This window comes from Erpetoichthys calabaricus, chromosome 3 (assembly GCF_900747795.2).
Source record: "Erpetoichthys calabaricus chromosome 3, fErpCal1.3, whole genome shotgun sequence".
Taxonomy (NCBI): domain Eukaryota; kingdom Metazoa; phylum Chordata; class Cladistia; order Polypteriformes; family Polypteridae; genus Erpetoichthys; species Erpetoichthys calabaricus.
Window position 1 is genome coordinate 24,615,994 of NC_041396.2, and position 18,232 is coordinate 24,634,225.

The window sequence follows — 18,232 nt, forward strand, 5'->3', positions numbered from 1 at the left end:
CACCTCCCCAACCAAGGCCCTTCTTTGCCGGTTTCTCAATTTGGCCAGATGGCCAACTCTACAAAGAGACCTGGAGGATTACAACTTCTTACATTTCACAATTTTTAAGGGCACAGTGCTCCTGGGAACACTCAAGGCATTAGAAATGGATTTGTCTCCTTGCTCTGATCTTTGCCTCACCATAATTTGATTGCAGACGTTTACAGAGACTTTCTTAAACTTCATGGCTTGGTTTCTGACCTGATGTGCAGTGTGAATTATGGGACCTTCAATACATAATGATGTCCAGTCAGTTCAATTTCCCACAGACAGACGCCAATCAAGTTCTCGTCACATCTCAAGCGGAATTAAAGCAAACAGGATGCACCTGAGAACAACTTGGGGTACCACAGCAAGGGGTCCGAATACTTATATTAATGAAAGATTTCAATTTTTGATTCTAGAATAAATTTGCAAACCTTTCTAGAAACATGTTTTCAGTGTGTCATTATGGGCTATTGAGTGTAGATCGGGGCCTCCAACTCCAGTCCCGGAGAGCTACTGTGGCTGCAAGCTTTCATTCTAATTCTTTTCTTAATTAGTGACCAATTTTTGCTGCTAATTAATTATTTCCCTTTATTTTGATGGACTTTTCTTGAGACTCTGACCACTGAATTGATTCTTTTTTCATTAAATGGCACCTAAACATAAATTTGATGTGAAGTGAGCCAACAGATGACCAACTAATTTGGGGCCTCAAACTCCAACCAACTTCCATCCATCCATCCATCCATCCATCCATCCATCCATCCATCCAACTTCACTTCATTCAGTTTCTAACTTTGAAGCCAATTCTCATTGCTAATTAAACCCATTATTTAATTTTCCATGGTGCTCATTTTGCTATGGCAGACATTTACAAAACTGTTGATTTTCTTTTTCTAAGAGCGCAGTCAAAATGTTTTGTGGACCTGAGCAGATCAACATTACTGAGGCCTTCACCTTTCTTTATTTTCAGTTATTGTGTGATGGACGCAGGTTGTTGTTTATGTGTTGGTTCATTTTGTGTCTTAATATTGTTTGGTTGCTAATTAAGGGAAAAAAGAAATAATTAAGAGGCCTGAGTCTTAAGTCGTGCATCAATTAAAATTATGGCAAAGAGTTAATTAACAGCAAAATCTGGTCACTAATTAAGAAAAAGGTTAGAATGAAAACTTGCAGCCACAGTAGCTCTCCAGGACTGGAGTTGGAGACCACTGGTGTAGATGGTTTGGTAAAAATGACAAATGAATCTATTTACAATCAAATCTACAACACAATAAAGTGTGCAGAAAGTGAAGGGGACCAAATACTTTCTGAATCCACTACATAAATATTTATACTTAAGTAGAACTATTATAGTTATAATAATACTTATCCAAACATACTCGAATGCACTAACAAAGCATTTGTACTTCTTTAATATACCAAACTGGTTATAAATAGTAAACACTGCACCAGAGTTCAGTTATTTGCATTTTTCTGATGGTTAATCGGTGACAGATGAAGTGACTCAGCTATGGTTGTCACACATTGTAGTTCAGACGACTTCAGCCTTCGTAGTTCTTTGGCCAGCATTACTCTAAAAATAACATCTGGATGTTTTAGGCAGAACAGCTCTTATTAATGTGTTAAAATAATTCATATTACATTACCTCTGATACTTGAGCCTGCGTTTCCTTTCGTTTAAGTAAGGTGATTGCCGCTGTGGCTTTAAAGAGGGAGTTGCTCATAACAGAGCGCGCGCTATTGAGGGGGGGAGGGGGGATGGAGGGGGGCTCAAGTGGTCACGTGCAGCTCGTCGGGCGCGCGCACATAGGACTTCCCAGACCTGTTAGCGTCCACAATCTTCCTGTATGCCTGCCTGCATCTTAAAGCGTCCTTGCCAATGGGTGTATTAAGTGGGTGGGTTACTAAACACCCTAACCCGTGCGGAAGCACCTAGCACGTCATCAACTGCCCTCGGCAAAACTTTTTTTGTTGCTTTTAGCCGTTTGGCAACACTGTGGTTTTCGAGAGGCAACTTTTCTTTTTGACTTGACACAAGACACAAGATGAGCGACAAGACTCTGCAAGGTGAGTTCTTCAAGTTTTTCATTGGCAGAAGGAAGTTGTCTCCATGTGGCAGCTTAGGTGTGGGTGGCACGGCTGAATCGAAAGTAAGTCCCGATTGAACCGCCTCAATGCAGGAGGCTTTGACCCGAGGCAGGGCACTGAGGGCAGGTGCGTAGCGGCGGGCGGCAGTCAGGGATTCGGGTGCGCCGTTAAGTGACCCACGCGATCAATAACGGCTTGAACTTGCAATCCGTTACTTAATTAACAAGCAGACATTATAGGGGTTTTTATTTGTACATGACGTAAGACTGCAAATGCAGCTAAGTTTTTATCAACTTTTTTTTTCTTTTTTTCTGCGCAGCTTTGTCACCGACTTGTGGAGGAGGGAGTTAAATCGATATCATATCTGACGATTTGCGCTGCCTTGTCGACATATGCTACACATGCAAATATTTACACGTCTAATAGTCTAAATATCGAAATGAACATAAGATTTTTATGGTATTACTCATCATCAGCCAACATGTTATTTCTAAGGTTGCACAAACCAGACATTTTCTGCTTACAATCACAATAATACTGGGAAAAAAAAACAGATTAAAATGGGAAAGGAATAGAATTGAGGCATTGAATACATTTGCATCTAATAGCTTAAACGACAAATAATAATGTTAGTTTTAACTTATTTTTTGACTGTTGTTTTAGAATAAACATATACTGCGCATGTGCAGAACAGCTTTTTGGCACATTTCGATAGAACACCCAGTGGTCTACTGATTAATCCTACTTTGTCGAATTGTAGTACTGTAGCACAAATCGATAATTACGTCTCTCGATCTGTGGTACCCTATTATAAAATACTGTTGCATACAGTTTTGGCAGCTTTTAAGTGCTTAAATAAATTACCCGCAAGTTAATCTAATTCTGTGCAAGAATGGCAATAACTGAGAATGCATATACTGTAAATGCCAAGATAATGTTAATGGGGGAAAAAAAATCACATAAGTGTTTTCTCAATTTGAAACCAAATTGAATTATCGAATTTGTTGCGTACACCTCATACTCAATACTTCCAGTAGCTGTAGCTATTTTGAAAACCCTTAAAAACGCATCTGCAGTGCATTAGGAAGATGCTTGTAGGTAGCAAAATCCAGTTATAAAGTGCATTTTGACAATTTGGGTAAGATAAAGAAAAGTAAATAAACTGAACAAGATGTATTAAGTATTTTTTTGGCTGCACTGTCCAAAATTTCTAAGGTTCTGCAGCTTTAGCTTACCTCGTGGAGCATTTCAGGCAATAGTGTGACGTGTGTTCAAGTAATTCTACAATCCAAGTATCTTCGTTTTAAAAGTTTTAGTAAAATTCAAAGCAAAACAGTTAACACAAAATAGAAAAAAGTGATATTACAAAGAAAAGAACTTGTTTAAAGAAACTTTTTCTATAAGATTTACTTACACCCTGCCCGGGATTGGTTCCTGCATTGCGCCCTGTGTTGGCTGGGATTGGCTCCAGCAGACCCCCGTGACCCTGTGTTCGGATTCAGCAGGTTGGAAAATGGATGGATGGATGGATTTACTTATCTTGTTTCATTTCTCTCTAAATATGGTCAAACAGTCATAGCTTCATATGTTCATAAAGATTTGTAGAACAATCAGGTGACAGTCAAAAAACTGTATGCCAGCGTTCTATCTGTAAGCTAATCTAGGAGTCCATGATTCCAGCAGTAGGACAAATTCCTAACTGGCTTAATTAACACTCTGTTTTTACAGGAAAAACTAAAACAAAATTCTATTTCATGATAATTTATAGGGATTAAAAGATTATATCATAAGCCAAGTCACTATGTGAAACTAATATTCTATTGAAATTGGCAGACCCTTGTGTGAATTTAACATTAACTTTGTAAGATTGACTCTTACAAATATGAATAATCATAAAAACATGTCAACAACTGCAAAACTAGATAGACTATCTATCTATCTATCTATCTTAAAGACAGACCTCAGTATGTACGTCTTGGGAACTGCAGGTCTGACATTGTGGTCAGCAGCACAGGAGCACCTCAGGGGACTGTACTTTCTCCGGTCCTGTTCAGCCTATATACATCGGACTTCCAATACAACTCGGAGTCCTGCCACGTGCAAAAATTCGCTGATGACACTGCTATTGTGGGCTGCATCAGGAATGGGCTGGAGGAGGAGTATAGGGACCTAATCGATGACTTTGTTAAATGGTGCGACTCAAACCACCTACACCTGAACACCAGCAAAACCAAAGAGTTGGTGGTGGATTTTAGGAGGCCCAGACCCCTCATAGACCCTGTGATCATCAGAGGTGACTGTGTACAGAGGGTGCAGACCTATAAATATCTGGGAGTGCAGCTGGATGATAAATTAGACTGGACTGCCAATACTGATGCTCTGTGTAAGAAAGGACAGAGCCGACTATACTTCCTTAGAAGACTGGCGTCCTTCAACATCTACAATAAGATGCTGCAGATGTTCTATCAGACAGTTGTGGCGAGAGCCCTCTTCTACGCAGTGGTGTGCTGGGGAGGCAGCATTAAGAGGAAAGACGCCTCACGCCTGGACAAACTGGTGAGGAAGGCAGGCTCTATTGTTGGCATGGAGCTGGACAGTTTAACATCTGTGGCAGAGCGACGGGCGCTGAGCAGGCTCCTATCAATCATGGAGAATCCACTGCATCCACTAAACAGTATCATCTCCAGACAGAAGAGCAGCTTCAGCGACAGACTGCTGTCACTGTCCTGCTCCACTGACAGATTGAGGAGATCGTTCCTCCCCCAAACTATGCGACTCTTCAATTCCACCCAGGGGGGGTAAACGTTAACATTTAACATTATACATAGTTATTGTCTGTTTTTCACCTGCATTATTATCATTCTTTAATTTAATATTATTTATTGTATCAGTATGCTGCTGCTGGAGAATGTGAATTTCCCCTTGGGATTAATAAAGTTATCTATCTATCTATCTATCTATCTATCTATCTATCTATCTATCTATCTATCTATCTATCTATCTATCTATCTATCTATCTATCTATCTATCTATCTATCTATCTATCTATCTATCTATCTAGATACTTTATTAATCCCAAGGGGAAATTCACAGAGTGAGACCGCAGACAGGATCAACCTCCACAGATGGATGTCAGGTCACAAACCCCACGCAGACTGTTAAAACTGTTAAAGCAACTCTGTCAAACACTCTAGAAAAATTATCAATAACTCCACACAAACTGTTGAAACAATCCATTATAAACTTGAGCCCGTATGACTCTATGGATGTGTTAACAAACATGATAAAATGTGACGTGATTGCGTTATGAACATGTGCAGTAATCCTATAAAGCACTGCTTGACGGCTATAGCTCTGCGATAGAACACCTGTCTATTGCTTATGTGGAGTTTGCAGATTTAATCAAGTCTACGTTAGCAAAGATGTACGTGTTGGGTTGATTAATGATGTACCGGAGCCAATTGAGGTAGGATCGTGCATATGGCACGATTGAGATAGGGCGCAAGTTCATCATGGGGTCCAGTAACACTAGCCACCGTGGCATCATTAAAGTGTACACTGCTGTAATATCCATCCATTCATTTTCCAACTCGCTGGAGCCAATCCCAACCAACACAGGGCGCAAGGCAGGAACAAATCCTGGGCAGGGTGCCAGCCCATCACAGGGCACACACACACACCAAGCACACACTAGGGACAATTTAGAATCACCAATCCACCTAACCTGCATGTCTTTGGACTGTGGGAGGAAACCGGAGCGCCCGGAGAAGATCCACGCAGACACGGGGAGAACATGCAAACTCCAAGCAGGGAAGACCCAGGAAGCGAACCCAGGTCTCCGTACTGCGAGGCAGCAGCAGCTACCACTGTGCCACCGTGTCGCCCCCACTTTAATATACACACCAAATATTACAAAGAAATAATCCACTGCCTTTGTTTCTTTCCACTGTCCTGGATTCAGATCTTACGCCCAGGTGTTGTCCATGTGGAGTGTGCTTGTTCTCCCTGTGTCTGTGTGAGTTTCCCTCTGAGTACTCTGCTTCTCCTCCCTCATCGATAAAGACGTGCTGCTCTGTTTAACTGGTGATTCGAATCTGTGTGGTTGTACTGTATGTATAAGGGAGCCCTTTGATGGACTGGTGTCCTGCCATTTGCTGTTTCTTGCTAAGCTTCCGGTACTGGGAAATGCCCTGTCCCCTGCAATCCTGCATTGGATTAAGTGCCTTTGAGAATGTTATCCATTTACTTTCATTTTAATGTGTAGCTTTTATGTAAATCAGCTTGCTAATCTATTGGGCAAAGTACAAATGGCTTCTTTATCTATAGTTGACTTAAAACCTGGTCAATATTACATGGTAGGTTAACTGCAGGTTAAAAGCTGGTTGGTTCCCAGGCCAAAATTCATACCTGGACTTTTAAATAATAATTCGAATCATCTATGGTTTTAAAAGGGCACTTTCACAGGTTTGTGTAACTCCACATAAAACCATTGTTGACAAAGAACCATGTCGTTGTGTGAGGGCATCTTGGCATATGAAGTTGTTTCTTTGAGCTTTGAAAAGGTTCCCAATATGTGGACAAAACAGAAATCTTTACTGTACAGTAGGCTGGCTAGCAGGATTCTGACAGATCAAGGAAACCTGAACTTATAGCCTGTGCTATTGTATGAAGCAACAGTCATTTTATAATCACAAACTCATTGGTATCTCAGAAATCTTGTATCATCTATTCATGATTATATATGGAACCTGTTATGGATGTAAATGCAATTTCCTTCTGTAGATGCTTCTTTTGGGAACCTAAAATGGTTCCCCTAAGGCAACACTCTGAACATTAGAAGATTAGAACACTCCAGTCCTATCCACTTATTTCTTCCAAAAAAATATCAAATTGAGTTTTGAAAGTCTCTAATGTCTTACTGTCTCCCACACTACTTGGTCGCTAATTCCAAGTGTCTGTCATTGTTTGTGTAAAGAAAAACGTCCTAATGTTTGTGTGAAATTTACCCTTCACAAGTTTCCAACTGTGTCCCCGTGTTCTTGAAGAACTCATTTTAAAGTCACCGTCTCGATCCACTGGACTAATTCCCTTCATAATTTTAAACACTTCAGTCATGTCACCTCTTAATCTTCTTTTGCTTAAACTGTAAAGGCTCAGCTCTTTTAATCTTTCCTCACAACTCATCCTCTGTAGCCCTGGAATCAGCCTAATTGATCTTCTCTGGACCTTTTCTAGTGCTGCTATGTCCTTTTTGTAGCCTGGAGATCAAAACTGCACCCAGTACTCCAGATGAGGCCTCACCAGTGTGTTATAAAGCTTGAGCAGAACCTCCTGTGATTTGTACTCCACACATCAAGGTGCTATATAACCTGACGTTCTGTTTGCCTTCTTAATGGCTTCTGAACACTTTTGGGAAGTCGATAGCTTAGAGTCCACTATGACTCCTAAGTCCTTCTCATAAGGTGTACTCTCGATTTTTCGACCGCCCATTGTGTATTTAAACCTCACATTTTTACCTCCTATGTGTAATACTTTACATTTACTGACATTAAAGAACCTCTTTGGCACCTTAGTCTTAAAGAGTGTACTCTGGCTTTCTTCTCTGTGCCCCAAAGACCTGCTGCTCTGTTTAACTGTTGATGCAGAACTGCACCGATGTGTGCATACGTGAGCAATGTGATGAATTAATACTCTGCCCAAAGCTGTTTCAAAACATAAAAACATAAACCTGAAAAAAACAAGAGGAGACCATTCAATCCATCAACCTCATTGGTTTAACTAATAGTTCAGCTGTACCAGTATCTCATGCAGACACTTCTTAAAGGCTGTTAAGGTTCTTGTTTCAATTACTTGTCTCCGAAAGTTTATTCCACATTCCCACAACTCTTTTTTTTAGTAAAGTGCTTCCTCATTCCAGTCATGGTGTCCTCACGTACATGAAGAATTCTGGTGGATCTTCTTTGTCAATGCCGTTGAGCAGTGGTCTCCTTACTGCGAGGAAGCAGCGCTACCACTGCGCCACTGTGCCGCCCCTGAATGTAACAAGAATGATCAAAATCTAATAAATGAATAGTTATAAACCATAAGGAACTGACACACAGTACAATAAGAAAAAATAGGAAATGCAACGATTATCAACCATGAATAGTCTGCTGCTAATGAATGAAACTTCAGGTTTGCAGTTCTCTGCTATCAGACTAATGGGGTTGATGTTTTGAAGTTCCAGCATTTTCCTAATAGCTCAGATTGTGCTGTTTTCTAAATATCCTCAGCATCAGACTGTCGTCCACAATAATTTAATAAAGCGGTTTTGGGCAAGACAAACTGTACAGGAATATCTGTCGTGAGTCCAGCATGCCTTTCTAGAATGTAAATTAAGATACACTGACTAAAGGAAATTTGAATAGCAAACCATTTATTTCCTTTAAGCACCAGCACAGCCTTTCTTTTGAACTACCCATTGTATTTTTAGTTTATAAATATACATATAATATCTCACAACCCTGAAAGAAGCTGACTAAATTTAAACCCGGGCAAAGAGCCAGCTGCTTCAGTTAATTTACGGAGTCTGCTTATCCAAATCTGAGTCAAAGAGAGCTGGAGCCCATCCTGGTAACCCAAGGATAAGGCAGGAAGCTACCTTGGACTAGCTGGCATTCCTCTGAATTCACTAGCAGGACTGGTTTATAGTCACTGGTTTCCTAAAATACACATCTTTAAGGAGAGTCTGTAGACCCTACACACATTTTGACCTGGTCAGAAAGTAAAACCCAATTTTCCTAGTGGTGTGTGGCAACGGTGCTAGCCACAGTGCCGCTGTGCCAGCCAGGTGAGCTGAAGTTCAGTTTGTTCTTATATAGTGCACTTCCCTTTACAGCAGTACTGTATATATGAGTGTCTGTGTGTGTGTCTGTGTGTGTGTGTGTGTGTTACTGCTTGTGCAACCAAACCATCTAGTCAGACTTGCGCTCACAACATTGAAGTAGTAGTAGATCTCTGATTCTGCAGTGAACTTCAGTCAACCATCACACCATTTGTTTATGTAAATTGCTCACTTGTACCGTATATAGAATTTCAGACTTCATTTGCAAACCTGTTTAATTTTTACTTGGAGTTTAATTTTACCTGTACAAGTTATTTAGCAGTAGTTGCAAGAATGATATCCATTCTTCTCCTCTAGATTTGAGTTGCAGGGAGGCAAAGCCAGCCCAGAAAAAAAGTGAATAATCAATTTTTGGTTTCTTCTTTATCCAGTCCATCGGGTGTACCTGTGAACTTGTGGTCTTTATCACTTCCCGGTGGCTTTCCTCTGTCTAAAGTAGCTGGTAGAAGAGCTCACAAATTAGCACATTAGTTTTGTGCCATTTTTTGGTTCATTACACTGCAGAACAATTTTTTTGAAAAGTTTTTGCTGATTGTGACAGGTATCTACTGGGTATGCACAAATATAGTTTTGGTTTTACTGCATTACGTAGGGACAATTATATGTTTACTGACAATAACGTATTTAGTCATGTTTATGTTTCACATACGCTATTAAATTCAGCAGAATTAAAAGTGTTTTGCTCCTGATTTTCTTTTGTATTCAATGTCTGGTGCATCACATTGCAGTGTCCAACAGTAGTCAGCAATCATTGATGGATTCCAGTTGCCCTGGTATTGATTCTCCATTGTACCAATGTCCTGGTGAAACCTTTCGCCATGTTCGTCACTGACAGCACTGAGATTTGTGGGAAAGAAATCCAAGTGTGAGTGGAGGAAATGAATCTTGAGTGACATGTTGCACTTCATTGTCTTGTATGCTTTGAGAAGTTTGTCTACCAGCTGAATGGAGTTTGGGGCTCTGTAATCGCACAGAAAATTGTCAACAATGTCTTTGAAGGCTTTCCAGGCCATTTTTTCTGGCCCAACTAACAGATCTTCAAACCGCTTGTCACCCATAACATGTCTGATCTGGGGGCCAACAAAAATGCCCTCTTTGATCTTGGTGTCAGTTATTCTTGGGAACATCTGTCTTAAATAATGAAAACCTTCGCCTTCCTTGTTCGGTGCTTGAAATTCTTCATGAGTCCCAGTTTTATGTGAAGAGGAGGCAAAAATATCTTTGCTGGGTTGACAAGTGATTCATGTGCCACATTTTTCTGTCCTGGAATTAACTTTTTACGGAGTGGCCCGGCCAGTTCTGTTGAGAATAGTGCGACTCTTTGGCACGGCTGTCCCATTCACAGATGACACAACAGTACTTTGTATAGCCGAGCTGCAGTCCTAGTAACAGAGCAACGACTTTAAGATCTCCACCGATATTCCCGTTGTACCTGCTATACTGGACGTGCTTCAGCAACAATTTCAGATTCTCATACGTTTCTTTCATGTGTGCTGCATAGCCAACAGGTACTGAAGGATAAACGTTGCCATTATGTAGCAGAACAGCTTTCAGGCTTAACATTGACGAATCAATGAAGAGATGCCACTCTTCCGGGTTGTGATCACAACTCAAGGCCGAGAACAATCCTTCAATGTCACAACAGAAACAGAGACTGTCAACTTGTGCAAAAAAATTTTGGTTATATCATGATCTTGGCCTCGAAACACAGAACTTTTCGTACCTGGTGACAGCAAACACCATTCCTGCAGTCTCGAACCCAGCAGCTTGGCTTTTAGTTTTGACAGACCCAAAACTCTGGCCAAATCGTTCAGTTCGGACTGTGTTCTCAGATGTGGATCGCCTGATGAGCACGGTTCAAAGTCCGGGTCAATGTCACTGTCAGTACCCTGCATTGCAGTTTCTTCATCTGGTTCGTCTAAGGTCCAATCCTCTGGTGGTTTCGGAATTGGAAGACTGTCGTCATGTGGTATGGGTCTTATTGCTGAAGGCAGATTAGGATATTCAATTGACTTCTCGTTTTTGGCAGAGAAACCAGACACATTAGTCAAAAAGAAGTAACAGTCCGTCACATAGTCTTTCTGTTCTCGCCATATCATCGGAACAGAAAACGGCATTGTCTTTCGAGTGCCTCTGAGCCAGGCTCTCAGACTGGCAGCACATGTCGCACAGCAAATGTGAGGCGCCCATTCCTTGTCTTGATCACCAGTTTTGCAGCCGAAATACAGATGATAAGCTTTCTTCACAAGAGCAGTCATTCAGCGTCTCTGAGGTGCAAGTGTATATTCGCCACTGATATAGCAGAATGTATCGTGGCTGTTATGACATTGACGAGACATGTCGCCCGACACCAAAACGTCTATAGCATCAAGCTTACTTTCTGTTATATTGCTACAGATACTATACTTTACTATACTGATACTATACATACTGACTATCCATCCATCCATCCATTTTCCAACCCACTGAATCCAAACACAGGGTCTGCTGGAGCCAATCCCAGACAACACAGGCCACAAGGCAGGAACCAATCCCGGGCAGGGTGCCAACCCACCGCAGACACTGACTATCTATTCTATATTAATCAAATGAGCAGGATCGGTGTATGCAAGCCACCTTTATAGCATGCTGAGACAGCGTCAAGCTCGTTCAGACCTGCCCAGGGTATCAACTTCCATGGCTGCATAAACTGTTGTTGATAAGTCACTTACAGGAACGAAAATGTTTGGATACAAATATAAGGAAAAATCGTGACAAAACCGAAACGGTACGTGATGGGTAAATATTCATGATCAGCACCCAAAAATCTATAAGAAACCCCCAACAGTGTTCAAGAAGCAAAAACTTTGTTGTGTAGTGTTATCAAATTCAGTTCTGTCCTCTGCAATCCTTCTCTTAATGGCATCAATACATCTCTCACCAAGGACATGCTTATGCCAGTTTAACATCAACGGCTAAAATGTTAATCATTGCGATGTGGGGAGAAAGAGTGAGTTCCACACAGGGGAATAAACCCAGGATACTAGTGTTGTGCTAGCCACTGAGCCTCCATGCCAGTTTTGTACCCCAGCAATCTCTTGACAGCGAGGCCACCTGTTACCTTGCATGATTCCAATTTTCTTTATAATTTCAAACTGTCTCTCTCCATCTCCCCACTTGCACACAGCAAGTCACCTCAAAGCACAACAAAGAGACTACCAGGAATGAAACAATAATGCTGTCATGTGTTGCCAAAAAAATGACAATAATGGAGCTACATGATGAAAAGACTATTTAAATATTCAGTATGCATATAAATAATGAAGCACAAATGTTTGCCAGAATAATGGCCACTATAGAAAATGTCAAGAGGTGTTAACAGGAGGGAAGATGATCAGGCGAATGGTGCTTCAGGCAGTTGCTATGAAAAATAAAGTATGTACTGCTTTTTTGAAACTTAAAGCAATGGTATAGAGTGGCAAGATATCCAGGCCCCTGCTGAGTTTGGCAGTGGGGTGGGGATTGGGAAGTCCTTTGCCTCTCCCAGTGCCTGTCTGGTCTGATATGAAATTTTACAATGAAAATGCAGTCTGAAATGAGTATGAAGTAAGGAAAGAGATGACAGGGGTATTGCAAGTTTCAGAAATTTCATGTGGACATTTGTTAGATGTGTAGGCACTTTTATTGGACAGCTATGTTATATGGGCTGGAGATGGTGGCACTGACCAAAAAACAGGAGATGGAGCTGGAAGTGGCAGAATTAAAGATGTTAAGATTTACATTGGCTATGACGAGGATGGACAGGATTAGAAATGAGGACATTAGATAGATAGATAGATAGATACTTTATTAATCCATCCATCCATCCATTTTCCAACCCGCTGAATCCGAACACAGGGTCACGGGTGTCTGCTGGAGCCAATCCCAGCCAACACAGGGCACAAGGCAGGAACCAATCCCGGGCAGGGTGACAACCCACCACAGCAATATTAAATTAAAGACTGATAATAATGCAGGTAAAAACAGACAATAACTTTGTATAATGTTAACGTTTCCCCCCCTGGGTGGAATTGAAGAGTCGCATAGTTTGGGGGAGGAACGATCTTAATCTTAATTGTCATTAGAGGGTCAGCTCAGGTTGGACGGTTGGGAGACAAAGTCAGAGAGGCGAGCTTGTGTTGGTTTGGACATGTGCAGAGGAGAGATGCTGGGTATATTGGGAGAAGGGTGCTAAGGATAGAGCTGCCAAGCAAGAGGAAGAGAGCAAGGCCTAAGAGCAGGTTTGTGGATGTGGTGAGAGAGGACATGAAGGTGGTGGGTATAAAGGACAAGATGCAGAGGACAGAAAGAGATGGAAGAAGATGATCTGCTGTGGAGCAGCCAAAAGAAGGAGATTGAACACGATTGACAGATAACAGGATGTGATTGCTTTGTAGAGTTCTGTAATAAGAGCCCTGGCAGATCCAGTAGTTGCCCAAAGTCACTCACTCAGTAGTAGGGACTTAGCTAGCAGCCTTTTGCTTTGCAGGTGAAACCACTAGGGCAGCCCTATTCAATAGGCGGCCCACGGGCCAGAACCGGCCCATCAGTCATTTTGGACCAGCCCACTGACTACATACCTTTTAATAGATTATTTATTAAATAGCTGCGACTTAACTGTAAGCGCGACAGTTTATAACATTTTGCGACATTTTACGGGACGTCGCGCAGCTGTTTATGCTCTTGATGGAAAGTTTATGACAGTTTAAAGCAGCGGGAACATGTCACATTCAGAAGAGAAGAGACGTAAGGTTAACAGCGAAAATAACGAGTGGACTGATAAGTACAAAATGCTGAGGGAAAACCCATGTGCCTTGTCTGTTTTGTCGTTTGCTCAGTAAATAAAGAATACAATGTGCGGAGGCACTTCAAGACGACTCACACTAACTTTGATAATGAATATCCCCCGGGCACAGAGGCTCGACAGACAAAAATAAAGACACTGACTCAAAACTACCAGCGAAGTTGTGTGGTTTTCACCCGAACCTGCACTTTGCAGCAGAAAGCTACAACAGCATCTCTCCGAATTGCATGGATACTGACTAAAAATAAAAGACCATTTACAGATTCTGAAACAGTAAAAGAATGCATACAAGCTGCTGTCGAGGAGGTGGTAACGGATGAAAAAGTGAAAGAGCAAGTTACATCTTCGATTAAATCAATCCCACTGTCCGATACAACAGCTGCGAGAAGGGTGGGCGTTTTAGCTATGGATGTTTTTGACACTCTTCTTAATCAACTGAGGAAGGCTGATTTCATATCCCTGGCTGTGGATGAATCAACAGACAACTCGGATGTAGCTCAACTTTGTGCGATTTTTCGATGGTCACTGTTTCAAAGAGGACATATTTGGATTAATACCACTGGAAGGGAATAATACAACAGGAGAAATACTCTTCCAGAAGATTGTTGATTTTTTTTCAAGAGATCGGACTGGACTTGGAGCGTATCAACCTGCTTGTTACAGATGGTGCGCCCTCGATGGCAGGGAAGATCAAAGGACTGTCTGCACTTGCGCCAAAAATGAAGTCGCTGCACTGCCTCATCCATCAGAGTGTCCTTTGCCCACAATTAAGTGATGAGTTGAAAAACACAATGGATTTTGTTATGGCTACAATTAACTTTATCAGATCAACATCTAGTCTCCAACACAGACTGTGTCGCAAACGTCTTGCTGATATGTCAGCTGAGCATGTTGTCCTACTTTTGCATAACAATGTGAGGTGGTTAAGCCAGGGAAACTCACTCATGAGAGTCTGTGAACTGAGGAAAGAAATCATCACTTTAGGTTTAGGTTTAGGTTTAGGTTTAGGTTTAGGTTTCTTTATTTAGTCAGGTTTACACAGGAAAACATGAAATTTGCCTTCTCAGTTGCATCTAATAACAGGTAACAGACAGAATGAAATAAAACAGACAAATAGAAATAAGAAAGGTTAAGGTAAGGCAGTTAGATAAAACATATTTATACCAAGAAAAAAAAAAGTTTTATCTAACTGCCACTTTCCTTCATGAATGCAAGCACAGAAAGGCTGAAACATTTCTGACCAACATGTTGGATGATAGGGCGGCACGGTGGCGCAGTGGGTAGCGCTGCTGCCTCGCAGTTGGGAGACCTGGGGACCTGGGTTCGATTCCCGGGTCCTCCCTGCGTGGAGTTTGCATGTTCTCCCCATGTCTGCGTGGGTTTCCTCCGGGCGCTCCGGTTTCCTCCCACATTCCAAAGACATGCAGGTTAGGTGGATTGGCGATTCTAAATTGGCCCTAGTGTGTGCTTGGTGTGTGGGTGTGTTTGTGTGTGTCCTGCGGTGGGTTGGCACCCTGCCCAGGATTGGTTCCTGCCTTGTGCCCTGTGTTGGCTGGGATTGGCTCCAGCAGACCCCCGTGACCCTGTGTTCGGATTCAGCGGGTTGGAAAATGGATGGATGGATGGATGTTGGATGATAAATTTGTGTCTGAGATGTGTTTTTTATGTGATATCATTCATCTATTTGAATGTACTTAACCTGGGACTTCAGGGGAGAGATGAAACAGTTGCTGATGTGGTTGAAAGGCTAACTGCTTTTCAAAATAAATTGAATATTTTTTCATCTGATCTCAGTAGCAGTGGCTTCATCAAGTCATCACAAAGTGGTAAAGTCACAAAGGTCATGTCGGACTTTCTGGACCATTTGAAACACAACTTTGACTTTGACATTCCCAAAGAGTTGCTGCATGTTGTGAGGAACCCTTTCACCAGCACACCCAATACTTCCCCCAAAGCAGCAGAGTTCCTAAAGTTGCATGGCATTGATGAAGGTCCCCTGCAACTTGAAATGATTGAAATGCAAGCATCATGTGAATTAAAGGATGTCCTTCAGGATAAAGGCTGCACAGAGCTTTGGACAAAGCACATTGTCCAGGAGATGTTCCCAAACATAAAAACATTGGCCATGTGTGTGTTAACAATGTTTGGATCAACATATACATGTGAATCATCCTTCTCTCACATGAATGTCATAAAAACAGACAATCGGATCTCCTTGAGAAATGAACATGTGCATCATTGTTTGCGGATTGCTGTCACCCCATATGAACCTAACTTTTCTCGTCTTGCCCAGTCAATGAAGTGTCGCTTTTCTCATTAGAGACAGATCAAAATGTCCTGTAGTACGAAGACTAGACACACTTTTTTGTTTCCTTTTATATGCTTTAAAAGCCAGCAGTTTAAGTTTGTGATTTCATTCAAAGTTATGTTTGTTCTTATTTGCACAATATGATATTGCTATTACTGTTTACTGTATGTGAGTTTGTGACTGTGATATTTGCTCTTATTTGCAAAAAAAGAAATTGTAATTATTGTTTTCTAGGCTTTATTTTATTTAAGCAAAAAGCAAATGCTGTCACTGTGAGTTTGTGACTCAGATTTCTGTTAAAACTAAAGCTGGTTATGTTTTGCAGTTTTTATTATTTGCACTAGAAGCCAGCGGTTAATTTTAATGCCATTTGACTCATTTAAATAAAAATGTTGAAAATGCAGTGGTGCTTTGTATTAATGGTACAATACAAGAAATGCAGGGAAATGTGCAGCCCACTGGCAAAAGCCGTATGACAATTTGGCCCAATGAAAAATCTAACTGAATACCCCTGCACTAGGGGGTGGTGAGTCTACTTGCCATAGTCAATTAAGCAAAAATCCCGACCATCATAGCTGGTTTATTGCCACTGTAATACACCAGCTTACTGGGTGTCTACCACCTCACTTTGGAGTTATATAGCACCGAACCATCAAGAAATGGTAGGAAGAAACTGCAAACATCCAAGGTGGCAAGTTTAATCTTCATCACTGATGTTGTGTAAGATGTTGAGCTAGTTGCTTCATCGTAAAGTACTCCAGCTATAGAAATATTTTAAGTCTATTGTTGGGATGGCTGTCTTATGGTAGCTCTACTGTAGATAGATAGATACTTTATTAATCCCCAAGGGGAAATTCACATACTCCAGCAGCAGCATACTGATAAAAACAATATTAAATTAAAGAGTGATAAAAACGCAGTGCAAGTTGAAAAAAAAAAAGCAAGGTGTACAGTGCGAGGCAGGTATAACAGTCAATAACTTTGAATAATGTTAATGTTTACCCACCCGGGTGGAATTGAAGAGTCGCATAGCTTGGGGGAAGAACGATCTCCTCAGTCTGTCAGTGGAGCAGGACGGTGACAGCAGTCTGTCACTGAAGCTGCTCCTCTGTCTGGAGATGATCCTGTTCAGTGGATGCCGTGGATTCTCCATAATTGATAGGAGCCTGCTCAGCGCCCGTCACTCTGCCACAGACGTCCAGCTCCGTGCCTACAATAGAGCCTGCCTTCCTCACCAGTTTGTCCAGACGTGAGGTGTCCTCCTTCTCACCACAACCATCTGATAGAACAGGCATGTCAAACATGCGGCCCGCATGACAGATCCTAGTTAGCACTCAACTTGTACAAAATGATTACTATAGTTTGTGATTGAATCATTCTGCATCTTCGGTGTTACTTATTGACTTTTCTTCTGCCTTCTGACGAAAGTGCGTTTCCCATGGCATTACGGTAGCGGAAACGTCATCTGCTAGTATAGCCACGAGCCTTGTCCAAAGTTAATGAGCAACTGAAGTGCTAGGCTGCAGCATGGGTGGCCTTAGGCATGTGCAAACTGTGCACCTGCACAGTGCCGCCAAATCCCAGGGGCCGCCACACCAATATATATTGAATATAAAACAGAAAGAGAAAATAACGATACAGCTGACGGCAATGTGGCCGAAAAATATTCTGTTTCTTGTTAATTAGTACGCTGTATTTACAAATGTCACCAGAGTCGGAGCAGTAAGCTATATGTAGTATTATACTGTTTTGCCGTAATGAGAATATCATGGGCCGCCACTTGGTTTTCAAGTTACGGACACGCGCATATAGAAGCATGTCATGAGCACGAGGCGGCTATGCAGTGTCCGCAACGGATGTGGCCATCCGCCATGCATAAGATACCATATTGACATTGGCAGGCGAAGGGGCCACCGATTCTTTCTCTGCCCAGGGCCACCATGAGCCTAGAGCCGCCCTTGCTAAGGCTACACTACTGACTGGGCTGCTGAGACTGGCCACTGGGCAGAACTGACCATCACGAGTAGTAATAGCCCTCATATTTTCACGTTATTTTGCTCAAGTTTCATGTAATTTTGTTCTAGTAATGTAACGAACAGTTAGT

General features: G+C 41.7%; 2 protein-coding genes across 4 annotated transcripts in view; both read left to right on the forward strand.

Annotated features, from left to right (window-relative positions):
• The window catches only part of slc25a55a (solute carrier family 25 member 55a), a 640,168-nt gene that overhangs the window by 104,361 nt on the left and 517,575 nt on the right, over positions 1 to 18,232 (forward strand). The window lies entirely within an intron of this gene.
• The window catches only part of LOC114647831 (alpha-1,3-mannosyl-glycoprotein 4-beta-N-acetylglucosaminyltransferase C-like), a 48,868-nt gene continuing 32,438 nt past the window's right edge, over positions 1,803 to 18,232 (forward strand). For both annotated transcript variants that reach the window (XM_028796481.2, XM_028796480.2), the window contains exon 1: positions 1,803 to 2,094. The gene's annotated coding sequence lies outside the window, so the exon portion shown is untranslated. The remainder of the gene's footprint in view (positions 2,095 to 18,232) is intronic.